General features: G+C 46.8%; 1 long non-coding RNA gene across 1 annotated transcript; it reads right to left on the reverse strand.

Moving 5' to 3' along the window:
• Positions 1-616: 616 nt before the first annotated feature.
• LOC115642675 lies at positions 617-13,749 on the reverse strand. The gene is made up of 4 exons (XR_003998232.1): positions 13,739-13,749; positions 10,876-10,880; positions 7,235-7,243; positions 617-794 (listed from the first exon to the last, which is right to left on the reverse strand). It is a non-coding gene; the product is annotated as an uncharacterized LOC115642675 (long non-coding RNA).
• Positions 13,750-14,592: the final 843 nt, after the last annotated feature.

The following is a 14,592-nucleotide window of genomic DNA, read 5'->3' on the forward strand; positions in this document are numbered from 1 at the left end:
AGTATTAGGGTCTGATGAGTCTCTTGTGGATTGATCATCAGTAGAGGGATGGTTCCTGCTGGAATTTCCCCCAGGGAGCTCAATTTTCCTGCTTTGGGTACCCCCTTTTTATAATGTGATTCTGATTATACCTCATTAGCATTGACGCACAACCTGTATCCTGTGGTTAAGGCACATTTGGAAACAGAGGTGCCTTTCCAGAATATTTTTTATTTAAATTAATCTTCTTGCTGATTGTTCACCCTATTACCACTTGGTACCTCTTCTCCCATAATCTTAAGGCATTGGGTTACTCCTCGGCCATTTGCTTCTGTCAGCATTTCTTAGCTCCAAGGCCTAAAACAGCAAAGCTTAAATCGTGCAGGTCTCAGCCTACAGGCCTTGCATTTCAACCCTATTTACTTAGATACCTAATACATGATTATTCTCCATACATACTGATAAATCTATTCCCTATTTAGCATACAGTGATTCTAAATGACATAATGTCTTAGTTATTTATAACACCACACAGTAAATGAACAGTAAACTAAAATCACTGGCTGCCGTTCTCATCCTTACTCCTACACTGTTGCTGTGGCTTGTGGTGCCCGGCGCTCTGCCTGCAGCTCAAGACGGGCTTTGTGCTCTCACACGGGGGCTGCATCTTGCTGAAGCCCCAGATACCCTGCAGCCCTGTGGCTGCTCCTGGCTCACCAGGGTCTATTTCAGATTCTGGGGCGGGAGACAACTTTAACTGTGATTCCAGGGGCTACTGACCCCCTGAAAACTGTAGGGCTTTTTGCAGAAAATAACTTAGAAATTCACTGATGAGCACTGTATCTAATTGTTATATAAAGAGAGACAAATATATACTGACTCCAATTACAGCCACATATTAAATTTAAAAGTAAATTTAGAACAATCAGGAGATAATACAGCAAGATATTCCCTGTCTCAAGCCTTGAAGTATCAATTCTGGAGCTTTGATGCAAGTATCAGAAAGGCAGGTTTGATACTTTTCACCCTCTCTTTAGCAGAGATAAATAAATACAGAGAAAAGAAGCAGATTTTACTGAACAGACACACTCTGTGTTAGTGCCATTATCTCCTCTATTTTAGTCAATTGTTTTTCACTTCACTGACAACGTATTTACTTAATTTACATACGTGATTAAGGTTTTTTCTCTTTTATTAAGAACGGGAATTTATTTTCTAGTTATTTTGGCATTTACGTTTACTGATCACAATCGTGTATGTGGCTCACTAACATTTGACTCCATCATTGCTATCGTACTTAGAACTGCATTTATTTTCATAGAAATTTTGAGTTACTTTCCAGATATAACTGTACCATGAAGTTTGGGGGAGTCAGGGCCCTGCACCTCCCCCACTTCTTGCCATTCACCGTGACTCTCAGCCAGCCAGTAAAACAGAAGGTTTATTAGATGACAGGAACACAGTCCCAAACAGAGCTTGTAGGTACAGACAACAGGATCCCTTGGTCAGGTCCATCTTGGGGGGGTAGGGAGCCAGACCCGGTTCCCCAGCCTGCTCCAAACTGAACCCTCCCTCCAGCCGTCTCCTCCAGCCACACCCCCTGGCTCCTCCTCCAGCCTTTGTCCAGTTTCCTCAGGAAGAAGGTGTCACACGTGGCCCCATCACCCTCCTGGGCTCAGGTTACATGCTCAGCTATTGTCCCTCAAGTGAAGTCACACCCTGATATCCCATCTCCAATGCAGACAGTCCCAGTAAAACTCCCCTGCAACATCCCCAGGTCAGTCCTCCCCACTCCCTGCTTCATCACACACTAAAAATACAATCTGAAGATAAGTGATCTTCATCTGCACAGTGTCGGAAGTTTTGAGTTTAGCTATTTTTTTCAATCAAGCCCTGCTAAGGTAAGTACAAGCAAAATGGACAGTCTATTATTTGCTAGTAGCATTTTACATAATGAATGACAAAGCACAATACGGTAATAACAGTAATAATGATAATTACTCCAGCCAGGACAGGAGAGGCATTTTAGAACTCGTTACTCAAAGAACTGAATTTAAGCATAAGACAGAAATAAAATGGTGAAGTGCACAGACCAGTTAAAAAGCTAAACTAACAGCACTGTCATCCTGACCAAATGGGAAAGAATAAAATTGCAGGGACTATACGTACTTTGCACATTTTGACAGGAAGTAAAAAGAAGTAATAACAGTAATTGAAGTGTCTGTTGTGGGGTGTGTGTGTATGTGTGTGTTGGGGGAGTGTGAGACACAGCCCGCTGTCATTTCCAGCACAGCGGCACTCACTAGTCCGAAGGCTCGTTCACACAGCAGCAGGGGCCAGCAGCTCCCACTCCTGACCCAGAGGCAGCAGCACAGAATCTTGTCCCCCCAGCTCAGCTCAGCAGAGACTGGGCACAGAGGCAGCAGCGTGGGGCCACCACGATATCAGCAACCCCCCCGCACAGCACACAGGAGGCTCCTGGGAGCAGCTTGGCAGGGGCAGCTCCAAGTGGCAGGAGGGGCAGGGCTGCAGGAACAGTTGTAGGGCAGACAGCTGAAGAGAAGTAGGGAGAGGAGAGACAGGACACCCCTGCTGGAGAAACCCCCTCAGCAAGGCCCCCCCTGCACTGTCATGTAGTCTGCCCCCCACTAAGTCTGGTCCTGTCCAGCTCTTCACAATGAGAACAGCATTGGGCTCCCTGCCAGCGAGCTCACCCTGCACCCTGCTAGGGCCTCCATCTCCTGTATCTGTCTGTGGCTAGTAGGGGGGTAATGGATCTGCTGGGAGAGACAAGGGGCTCTCGCTTCGTCCCCTCACCCTGGCATTTCCTGGCTGCTCTGAGCAGGGTGCGGGTGGCACTCTGACTGTGAGCCACCCAGAGCTTCCATTTGATTGGCTCCTCTCCCCCATGAGTGTGGGGTAGCAGGTAGTGAGTGTTGGACTCTTGCTCTTTCAGGGGCCGGTGACCTTCGAGGAGGTGGCTGTGTATTTCACCAGGGAAGAGGGGGCTCTGCTGGACCCCACTCAGAGAGCCCTCTACAGGGATGTCATGCAGGAGAACTATGAGACGGTTACCTCGCTGGGTAAGGAGTCCTGTCCCCTCGGTTATTAGAAGCTGTGAGGTCTCTGAAGAACCTGAGCAGTAATAACTTTATACCTTTATTCATCATCCAGGTTTCCTTGCCCCACTTTTTTGCCTTATCTCCCACCCAGTAGAATCATTTTTAGACATTTGTCATCAGTCATTTTGAAATTGCATTTATTGTATCCTTATTGACTACATTAATAACTGCAGCTTTCATGCTGTTTTCTCATTTTAAGAGGAAACTATGCCACCTGTAGAATTCTAAATTGAGTAAATAGGTGTGTCATGGTATAATTCCCCACTCTGAACCTTAGCGTCCAAAAGATGGGGTACCAGCATGAATTCCTCTAAGCTCAATTACCAGCTTAGTACTTGTAGTGCTAGCACCAAACAGGAATTCCAGTGCCTGGTACACTCTGGTCCCCCCAAAACCTTGCCCAGAGACCCCCAAGACCCAGTCCCTCTGGATCTTAACATAAATAAAGTAAACTCTTTCCCTCACCATTGCCTCTCCCAGGCTTCCCCTCCCTGGGTTACCCTGGAAGATCACTGTGATTCAAACTCCTTGAATCTTAAAACAGAGAGGAAAATCCATCTTCCCCCCTCCTTCTCTCTCCCCCTCCCAGACTCTCCCTGAGAGAGACAGTAATCCTAACACAGAGATAAATTAGTCCTCTCTCCCCCCCCTTCCTTCCTTTCTCCCCACCAATTCCCTGGTGAATCTAGACCCAGTCCCCTGGGGTCTCACACCAGAATAAAAAAAATCAGGTTCTTAAACAAGAAACTTTTAATTAAAGAGAGAAAAAACAGTAAAAATTATCTTTGTAAATTTAAAATGGAATAGGTACAGGGTCTTTCAGCTATAGACACTGGGAATACCCTCCCAGCCTAAGTATACAGGTACAAATTAAAATCCTTTCAGCAAAATACAAATTTGAACTCCTTCCAGCGAAATACACATTTGAACTCCTCCCAGCCAAATACACATTTGCAAATAAAGAAAACAACCAGAAGCCTAACTCGCTTTATCTACCTAGTACTCACTATTCTGAACTTATAAGAGCCTGTATCGGAGAGATTGGAGAGAAACCTGGTTGCAAACCTGGTTGCACGTCTGGTTCCTCTGAGCCCCCAGAGTGAACAACAACCAAAAACTAACAGCACACACAAAAACTTCCCTCCCTCAAGATTTGAAAGTATCCTGTCCCTGATTGGTCCTCTGGTCAGGGGACAGCCAGGCTCACTGGACTTGTTAACCCTTTCCAGGCAAAGGAGTCATGAAGTACTTCTGTTCTATTAACCCTTACTTATCTGTTTATGACACGCCCCCCAAATCGCTGCCCACACTGGCACTGATTTCTCTCTAGAACTCTAGAATAAACAGATAAATAAACACATGCACCCTTACATATGCTACTAATTATGTACAACTACAAGATTCTTCACATTGTAAGGACAATTTTTAACCAGTTGATATTGGGAAACTTTCATGGGAGAGTGCATCAACTCCTTGATTTGTTGCCGCTGCAGATGTTCCTGGGTTGTGGAGAGGTTCACCTCTTTCACGCCACTGTTATTTTTCCCTTTGTAGTAGACACTATCAGGCCACTCAGCATCATCTCCTCCCTGGGCTGTAAACTGACAAACCTGCAAGTCTCTGGAATAAAAGGGCTTGAGAGAATTAACGTGGTACACTCTGGGCTTTAGGGAGGAATTGGGAAATGCTATGAGGTAGTTAACAGCTCTTGGACTGTGAATGGCCCTTCCCATGATGTTTCCATTTTATGGGCCTGTTGCGCCTTCAAGACCATAACCTGTTCTCCTACCTTGAAGGAACGCTCTCTGGTATGTCTATCATACCAGGCCTTTTGCTCTTTTTGAGCATCCTTTAGGTTTTCTTTAGCGAGGGCTAAAGAGTGTTGGAGGGTGTCCTGTAGGTTGCTTACAAAGTCCAGAATGTTAGTTCCTGGAGTGGGTGTAAACTCCTCCCATTGCTGCTTCACCAACTGTAATGGCCCTTTAACCTCGTGGTCATACACAAGCTCAAACGGTGAGAACCCTAAACTGGGATGTGGTGCAGCCCTGTAGGCAAAGAGCAACTGCTGCAACACTAGGTCCCAGTCATTGGAGTGTTCATTCACGAATTTATGTATTATGGCCTCCAAAGTTCCATTAAACCTTTCCACCAGGCCATTGGTTTGATGGTGGTACGGGGTGGCAACCAGGTGATTCACCCCATGAGTTTCCCAGAGTTTTTTCATGGTCCCTGTCAGGAAATTTGTCCCTGAATCCGTAAGGATATCGGAGGGCCAACCTACCCTGACAAAAATGTCTGTTAGGGCTTGGCACACAGTTTTAGCCCTGGTGTTGCCTAGAGATACTGCTTCCGGCCATCGGGTAGCAAAGTCCACGAAAGTCAGTATGTACTGCTTTCCTCTGGGGGTCTTTTCTGGGAAAGGACCCAGAATATTCACAGCTACTCGCTGAAATGGGACCTCAATTATGGGGAGTGGCTGGAGAGGGGTCTTGACCTGGTCTTGGGGCTTTCCCACTTTTTGGCACACCTCACAAGACCGGACATACTTGGCAACATCCTTGCCCATCCCCTTCCAGTGGAAGGACTTCCCCAACCTGTCTTTGATTCTTTTCACCCCAGCATGGCCACTGGGATGATCATGGGCCAAGCTTAAGAGCTTCCCCAGTACTTAGTTGGAACCACCAACTGTTTTTGTCTTCCCGGAGTCCACCAGAAAGAGTCTCCTTATATAAAAGCCCTTGTTCTATAACAAACCCGGATCGGTTAGAAGAGCTGAGAGGTGGTGGGGTGCTCCGTGCCACCGCCCAAGCTTTCTGAAGGCTGTCATCTGCTTCCTGCTCAGTCTGGAACTGTTTCCTGGAGGCTGGAGACACCAGTTCTTCATTAGACTGTGGACCTGGGCTTGGTCCCTTTGGAAGCGATGTAGGTGATGGGTTGTTTTCGTGGCCGGTGAACCGCTCTCCGCTGGTGCACCAGGTGGTATTCCAGGCTCAGGCTGAGCCTCTTGGGTAGGGTTGTCTACTGCTTCTGCCAGTTCAGGCTCGCTGGTGCCCACTGGCGTTGGGGTTGAGGATGCATTTGCAAGTGCTGGCATCAGTGCTGGCAATGGTTCTGGTGTTGGTTGCGTTTCCAGGTCCGGGTCTGGGAGTGGAGGTACTGTGGCTGTAGCAGTCGTTGGCAGGGGATCCGGGTCCACTACTTCTGCCTGGGTCTCTGCTAACACAGACGGGGCCCCTATAGACGGCTCAGGAACAGGAATGGGTCTGGAATCTTGCCTGTCTTGGCTGCGTGTAACCATTCCCACCCTCTTGGCCCACTTTATCTGGTTGGCCAAGTCTTCCCCCAGTAGCATGGGGATGTGATAATTGTTATAGACTGCAAAAGTCCACATTCCTGACCAGCCTTTGTACTGGACAGGCAGTTTAGCTGTAGGCATGTTTACTGCATGTGACATGAAGGTGTAAATTGTCACTTGGGCCTTTGGGTTGATGAATTTGGGGTCCACCAAGGATTGGTGGATAGCTGACACTTGTGCTCCCGTGTCTCTCCACGCGATAACCTTCTTTCCGCCCACTCTCAAAATTTCCCTTCACTCCGAGGGTATTTGAGAGGCATCTGGGCCTGGGGATCTTTGGAGTGATGGAGATATAATGAACTGCACTCGGTTGGGGTTCTTGGGGCAGTTGGCCTTTATATGTCTCAGTTCATTACACTTGAAGCATCGCCCAGCTGACTGGTCACTGGGTCGAGGTGGGTTACTGGAGATTCGTGAGGTGAGAGAACAGTGAGTCAGCGGCTTTCCTTGGGTTGTAGGTGGGGTCTTGGGTTGCCCTCGGGCATAGGGTTTATTGTCGGTGTGACCCCGGTGATATTCACTCCCCTTGATAGTAGCTCTTTTCTTTTCTGCCACTTCCACCCATCTGGCTCCAATCTCCCCTGCCTCAGTTACCATTTTGGGCTTCCCATCTAGGATGTACCTTTCTATTTCCTCCAGAACACCCTCTAAAAACTGTTCCAATTGTATTAGGAGGTGCATGTCATCCAGAGATTTAACATTAGCTCCTGATATCCAGGCATTATAATTCTTTACAATGTGGTAGGCGTGTCGGGCGAATGACAAATCCGGTTTCCACCTTAGGGCTCTGAACCTCTGATGGGCTTGCTCAGGTGTTAGCCCCATTTTGATTCTGGCCTTGGTTTGAAAAAGTTTATAATCGTTCATGTTCTCCTTAGGCATTTCAGCCGCCACCTCTGCTAAGGGTCCACCGAGCAGTGGCCTCAGCTCTATCATGTACTGGTCTTCAGAGATGCTGTACCCATGGCAGGTCCTTTCAAAATTTTCTAGGAAGGCCTCAGTGTTATCACCTGCCTTGTAGGTGGGAAATTTATTGGGATGTGGAACGATAACTGGTGAAGGGTTGGTAGGATTGGCTGTGTCCTTCGGCTTAGCCTGTTCTAATTCCAGGGCCTGCCGATGGGCCTCCTTCTGGAGGTCCAACTCTTTCTCTTTTATCTCCAGCTCTCTCCTGTGGGCAGCCTCTCTTTCTCTTTCTCTCAGCTCCATCTCTTTTTGTTTTAGTTCTAGTTCTTGTAGTTTTTTTTCCATGTCTTGCTTGTGGTCTGTGTCTTTGATTTGTTCCTCTGCCACCAGTTTTGCCCATTCCTGTTTCAGGGTGTCCTTGGTAGTCATGGTTTCTGCTTTCTTGTGTTGGGGCACCCTCTGCTGTTTACTGCCTGAAATGCTGCTTCTCTGTTGCCTCCTTAGGGTTGCTTAGCAACAGATCTTTTTTAACTCCTTCTACCTAGCTATTCCCGACAGAGTTAAAAAGAAAAAAGAACATTCATTTGCAAATGTGTTTTGCTGGTGTATGGTAACTCACAACTGGAGTCCCTTTGTTTAACAGAGATCCTTGTTAAACCCTAATGCCTTTGCATTCAGAGTACTCAGAAGGGAGAGACCAAAAAAAACTTGCAGACCTTTGCTTTTAAAACAATCTCCTCTAGCCTGGTTTACACACAGCTAGCAGAAAAAGAGAAAGAAAAATTCCTACTGGCTTTTGCCTCTAAACCCAAACCTCAGTCTGCCTGCAGACAGCTAGCAGGGAGAGAAATAAAAAGCTCACTGGCTTTTGGATTCTGTCTTTTCTATCTATCTCACACGCTGCACACCATGTCACGGTATAATTCCCCACTCTGAACCTTAGCATCCAAAAGATGGGGTACCAGCATGAATTCCTCTAAGCTCAATTACTAGCTTAGTTCTTGTAGCGCTGTCACCAACCAGGAATTCCAGTGCCTGGTACACTCTGGTCCACCCAAAACCTTGCCCGGGGACCCCCAAGACCCAGTCCCTCTGGATCTTAACACAAGGAAAGTAAACTCTTTCCCTCACCGTTGCCTCTCCCAGGCTTCCCCTCCCTGGGTTACCCTGGAAGATCACTGTGATTCAAATACTTTTGAATCTTAAAACAGAGAGGAAAATCCACCTTCCCCCCTCCTTCTCTTTTCCCCTCCCAGACTCTCCCTGAGAGAGAAAGCAATCCTAACACAGAGAGGAAATTAACCTTTCTCTCCCCCTTCCCTCCTTTCTCCCCACCAATTCCCTGGTGGATCCAGACCCAGTCCACTGGGGTCTCACCCAGAATAAAAAAACAATCAGGTTCTTAAACAAGAAAAGCTTTTAATTAAAGAAAATAAAAACAGTAAAAATTATCTTTGTAAATTTTAAAAAATGGAATAGGTACAGGGTCTTTCAGCTATAGACACTGGGAATACCCTCCTAGCCTAAGTATACAAGTACAAATTAAAATCCTTTCAGCAAAATACCAATTTGAACTCCTTCCAACCAAATACACATTTGCAAATAAAGAAAACAACCAGAAGCCTAACTCACTTTATCTACCTAATACTCACTATTCTGAACTTATAAGAGCCTGTATTGGAGAGATTGGAGAGAAACCTGGTTGCACGTCTGGTCCCTCTGAGCTCCCAGAGTGAACAACAACCAAACACTAACAGCACACACCAAAACTTCCCTCCCTCAAGATTTGAAAGTATCCTGTCCCCTGATTGGTCCTCTGGGTCAGGTGACAGCCAGGCTCACTGTTCTTGTTAACCCTTTCCAGGCAAAAGAGATATGAAGCACTTTTGTTCTATTAACTCTTACTTATCTGTTTATGACACCTTCATATTCCTTCACTTCCCAACGTGTCTGGTGAGGTCATGTTCTTGGCTGTCCATGCTTGGGAATGGTGCTTGTACATCTTTGATCCTAAATCAGAGTCACTCTGGCAGACAATGAAAGTGTCACAGACTTGGAAGGGGATTTCAAATGGATCCCAAGCACTGTTCAAATCCCCTTTTCCCTCTATTGGCAAAGCCACTTCTGGGAAGGTCGGCTGTTTTTTCCGCCTGTTATGAAGGTGCTAAAACTTCTGTAAATAACACTAATGAGACAGCGCTGGGTGAAGCAGGTTTCAGTGGATCAGGGGAGAATTTCTCATCCTGATTCTGAGACATCAGATATAATCTAGTCTGGAATTTCACTTTAAATGAAAATGAAAGTGTCTTCTACCTGTCTGTGATATGGGTTTTCTATCTTTCATGAAGGCTCCTTGCTCATATAACTGCATGTTAGTGTTGTTTGACAGATTGTAGCTCAGATTTATTGGGAAATTTCAGATAAATGACCATCATTTTTTGAATTTAGGTTTGTTTTTTCCCCTATCCCTGCATGATGACATGGAGAAAATTCAAATGCAGTTCAGTCAACAGGAGAGAATACTCCAAGCTGCTGGACATATTATCAGAGAAACAGTCTGTTTTTAAATCTCCACTCTGAAAAGGTGAACAGCAGCAGACCCCAAATGGTGGAACTGACGGAAATAAGTGCACATGGTCACAGGGTAGTTCAATTGTTTAAGTCAATATTCTCTCAGATGATCCAGGAATAGAATTCCACAGCAAGTGACTTGGAACTAGGCAAAATGCCCAGGTATTTGGTTCCCAAGGTATTTGTGACCCAGTCCCTACAGGAGGTTACTCCTGAAGAGATCTCCTAACTAATCCCAAAATTTGGGAAATGCTGTCTGTGATGAGGTGTATCAACCCTGCACTGGCACTGCTAGGGTTAACTGCACCCTGTGGGCTGAAGAGGCCACACCCCCTCACCCTCTCTGGGCATGCTCCAACTCGAGATGGAGTATAAACGGGAGCAGCTCAGCCTGGGCGGACTGGGGAGAACAAACCTATGTTGTTGGCACGGGGTGTGTGGGGGGAGAGCCCAGGGCTCGGGTGGCAGGGGGCTGCTGGTGGGGGGAAGCCCAGGGCTCGGTCAGCAGGAGCATATGGCGGGGAGCCCAGGGCTGGGGTGAGGGCAGCCAAAATTTGTTTTGCTTGGGGCAGCAAAAATCCTAGAGCCGCCCCTGCCTCCACGCACTGTGAGGTAGGTAGGAGCGGATCATTATTATCTCTACTTGAAAGAGGGAGAAGCTAAGGCTGAGGAAGGAGAATTGACTTGTCTTAGGTCACACACCCAGCCAGTGGCAGACTTGGGAATAAGACCTAAGAGCCCTGATTTTCAAACTAACCATTGGATCTTGAATTTCATACATTGAATGACCTGAGTAAAGTGCTCTCAGATGAGCTCCAGACCAACAACAGTGACAGTAATTATTCAGCAAGTATTTGAGGAGAACTGCAATGTTAGAGAGAATCATGAACTGCTCAGAGACCATTAATGCAGAGAAGCAGCAAAACTCATCAAACATAGAACTGGTTCTGACTTATTTCCTTGGTCTTAAAAGAGAACAACAAGGACCTGAGTCTCCTCCCTGTCAATAACCCCCTGCTCAGCCACTCAGGGTATAGACTGAGGACGGGAGGCTGAGGGTTCTCACCAGAGAGCCCAAAGGATGGCCCAGGTCACTGGTGGGGCTCACTGCCTGAGTACTATTGCAGCCCCACATTTTTGGGTGGACCTCCCACAGTGGGAGCTGCAGAGCACTTCCCTGTAACACACACACACACACACACCCTCCTGGTGTTCAGAGGGGAACAAGTAAAAGGACAAAGGAAGCAAGAGAAGAAGAGAAAGGAGGAAGGGAGGGATGGAGGAAGAGGTGAAACAAAAAGGACAAACCCTAATTTCCCCAGTGATTGTAAGGGGTGAAATCCCAGGTGTGCAATAAAATTCTGCCTCCTTAAGCTCATGTTTTCCACACCTAGAATTCTTCTGTCACCAGATGGATCAGACTGAACAGGTTTCAAACCTCGAGGAGGCTCTTACCTTCTAAACAGGGACAGCTGTTTTCTAGTAAAATCACTAAAAGGGAAGGAGAAAACTTGGAAGAGGTTCCTCCTGGCGCTCATGTATGTGAACCCAAATACTCTCTCAGTCCTCAAAGAGAGACCTGGAGAAGGAGACTTGCTGAAGCAAAGCCACAGGGTCTCTGAGGTTTCCCTGGCCCCTTGCCCCTGTCCTGCCTGGCTGATGTCAGCATCTCTCTGTGAGGTCACCACCTTCCCACTACCTTTGACCAATAGTCTGAGGTCCTGCAAAAGGCCTTTGTGATGTCACTGCCACATCCCTCCCTTGCTGTGCCAATGTCCTGCCCCTGGCCAGGCACTTTGGTGGTTTGAGCTACTCCCTGTGTATCATCCCACTCAAGGAGCATTCGTTCTAGGCAGCAAGCCGGCTAGACAGGAAAACATCAGACGCTGCTCCCAATGCTACACTCAGTTTTTCAGAAATGAGCAGACTTTATGGCCAGAAGAGACCATTAGAGCTCACTAGAAGGCATTTTTCTCCAGCCCTCAGAACATTTGGTGGCTCTTTGCTGACCGAGCTCCAATTTCACATCTTTTTCAAATGAGGACACCAAAACTGGAGGCAGTATTCCAGTATCAGTCTCACTGATGCTGTGTCACCTCCTGTGATGTTATTGACATGATCTGTAATTGTATAGATCACCATTGCGACCACTGTTCTATACTTGTAGCCAATATTGTAGAAAGGTTGTTGTGTAAGGTGTTTATGGAGAGGTTCTGATTGGCTGATTATAATTATGCTAAAGGTAAGAATTGGAGATATACCAATATCCTAGAACTGGAAGGGACCTTGAAAGGTCATCAAGTCCAGCCCCCTGCCTTCACTAGGAGGACCAATTTTTGCCCCAGCTCCCTAAGTGGCCCCCTCAAGGACTGAGCTCACAACTCTAAGTTCAGCAGGCCAATGCTCAAACCACTGAGCTATCCCTCCCTCCCATTTCTAGATGTTTCATTTTTGTAGTTGATGTAATGAATATTGGCTCTATGCTGCCCATATTTCAAATTTGTGCCATAATGGGGGACAAAACAGCTACCTTTTTAGAAGTGGCTTTACCAATTAATGGAACCTGGGATTTAAACTCCCAATGATCACACTGTGTTTGGGATCCATCTGAATTCTTCTCCCAGGTCTTTGACACTCAGCTCCAGTCATAGCGACTCTGATAGAGGATTAAAGAAGTCAAAGCATCATCTCCAAGCACAGACAATGGAGAATGCTTCATCACATAACATGTTGAGAAGTGGATGGATAGAATGTGATGAAGATAAACTCTGCCTGGCTCAGACAAAAGCTAACAGTTGTGCAGTGATGAGGAAGGAGGGAATCTCTGAGTCACCTGTCCACGGTCGGGTCTTCACAGTGCTCCCGAGCTGGAGAGTGACGAACCCCTTCGGTCCCACTGTGAGACTGAGGAATAGGAGGCCTGTCACCACTATTCCTGCCATCCTGCATTCCTGGTGTCCAGCATCCCAGAGGGCCTCCCTGCCAGCAACAAAACCCAACCATCATCTGGACTCCGCAGTGCTCCTCCTCAACGACTCTAAATCAGCTGGAGAGTGGAAGGTCCTGGGCATCACACCAGCACGTGGGATCCACTGCACCTGAACAGTGGGGAAAGGTTTCTGTGCTGGAGCATCATTTAGTGTTATCCAGTTTCCAAGGAAGGGTTTATGATCCTGAGCGTTAAGCTCCCAAAGCCAGTCACTGTTTCATTGTATTCATTGTTTGGATTTTCCCCTGTTCCCCCAGTTTTCTGTACCTTTACCCTGACTACACTTACTTTGTTTGTGCCAAACCACCTTGTCTCCTCTTTATTTTATTTACACCTCACAAGGAGGGAGGCAAAATCCACTGGTGATAGAGACAGGAGGGAGTTGAGTTTGTATCTCCTGAGAAAAGGGGCTTTTTCCTTTCCTATTTCTCCCCTACCATTTCTAACGTTTTCCTTTGAAGTGTTGCCTTATTCCCCTAGAGGTGACAGAGAGGACGTGGCCACCTTCACCTCTGACAGTGAGATATTGGCTCAGCTCTTTCTTTACGCTGCTGTTGTCAGTCCACGAAACATCAGGGATGGATGCAAGGTTGAGCTCACGCAACAACCCCCTGAAACATTTCAGTGCCCCAGAGAAATCCTGCCCCCGGCTATTGGAATGATCTGGTGGAGATTCGAATAGGAAAGGGACGGTCTGAATTGTCAGTGTGGGGAATGAACAACAATCAATAGCAATGTTGTTAACCACAAACACACTCTAATCATGCTCCAGCCAGAACGGAAATGGGCAGGAACTCTGGCTGTTCAGCCACGGACACACTTACACTAATGCACAGCCAGGAGTGTGCTGGGGAAGCTGGTCTGAGCAATTTGAAGTGACAATTCTGTGAGAACAGAATCATTGTGTAGTGAAGCCCCCATACGTCAAGTAGTTTTGGCTGAGTGGTTAAGGCAATGGACGAGAAATCCATTGGGGTCTCCACATGCAGGTTCAAATCCTGCCAACTATGGTAGCATTAGTGTGTGGTCATTGCTGTTGTCTTGGTGCCTGAACATCTGCAGCATCAAACTGCAGCCAGATCTAGTCTCACTCTGCTCCAGCACTGTGGAATAGACAGTTGCTACAGTGAGTGGAGGGGTTTTCCATCCCTGTAATAGCTACCTTGACAGAACGATCTTTCCTTTCATTTAGCACTATGTAACCATGGCTTAGGTAAGATTAATGATACTGGTACTGGTTTCACACTCTGAAAGACATACTTGTTAGAAGGTTATCTCATCACCCTCCCATTCCCTGGTCCTTCTCACGTGACCAGAGGGCAGCAATACATGGAGTTCAAAGGTGCAAACAATTTGATGTTTATTGGGGTAAACTTCCAGCAAGCAATGATTCCAGTTCCCTTCCTCAGTATCCCCCTTCCCAGCTCTGACACCACAGAGCTGGGAAGGGGGATATTGCCTGTGTCCCTGTTCCCATTCCCTGTTCCTATTCCCCACCTTAGCAAAACATAATTGCAATTCCCCTCCCCTATTCCCGTTCCCCACCTTACTTCCTGACTGACTGCAGACTATATAGTAAAACATGAGTTCTGCTTAATTATACCTTAACCAATCATTTAACTGACATTTAACTAACCAATCCTAACATATTGTAACATGATTATCTAACC

The sequence above is a fragment of the Gopherus evgoodei genome, unplaced genomic scaffold, assembly GCF_007399415.2.
Source record: "Gopherus evgoodei ecotype Sinaloan lineage unplaced genomic scaffold, rGopEvg1_v1.p scaffold_43_arrow_ctg1, whole genome shotgun sequence".
Lineage (NCBI taxonomy): Eukaryota > Metazoa > Chordata > Testudines > Testudinidae > Gopherus > Gopherus evgoodei.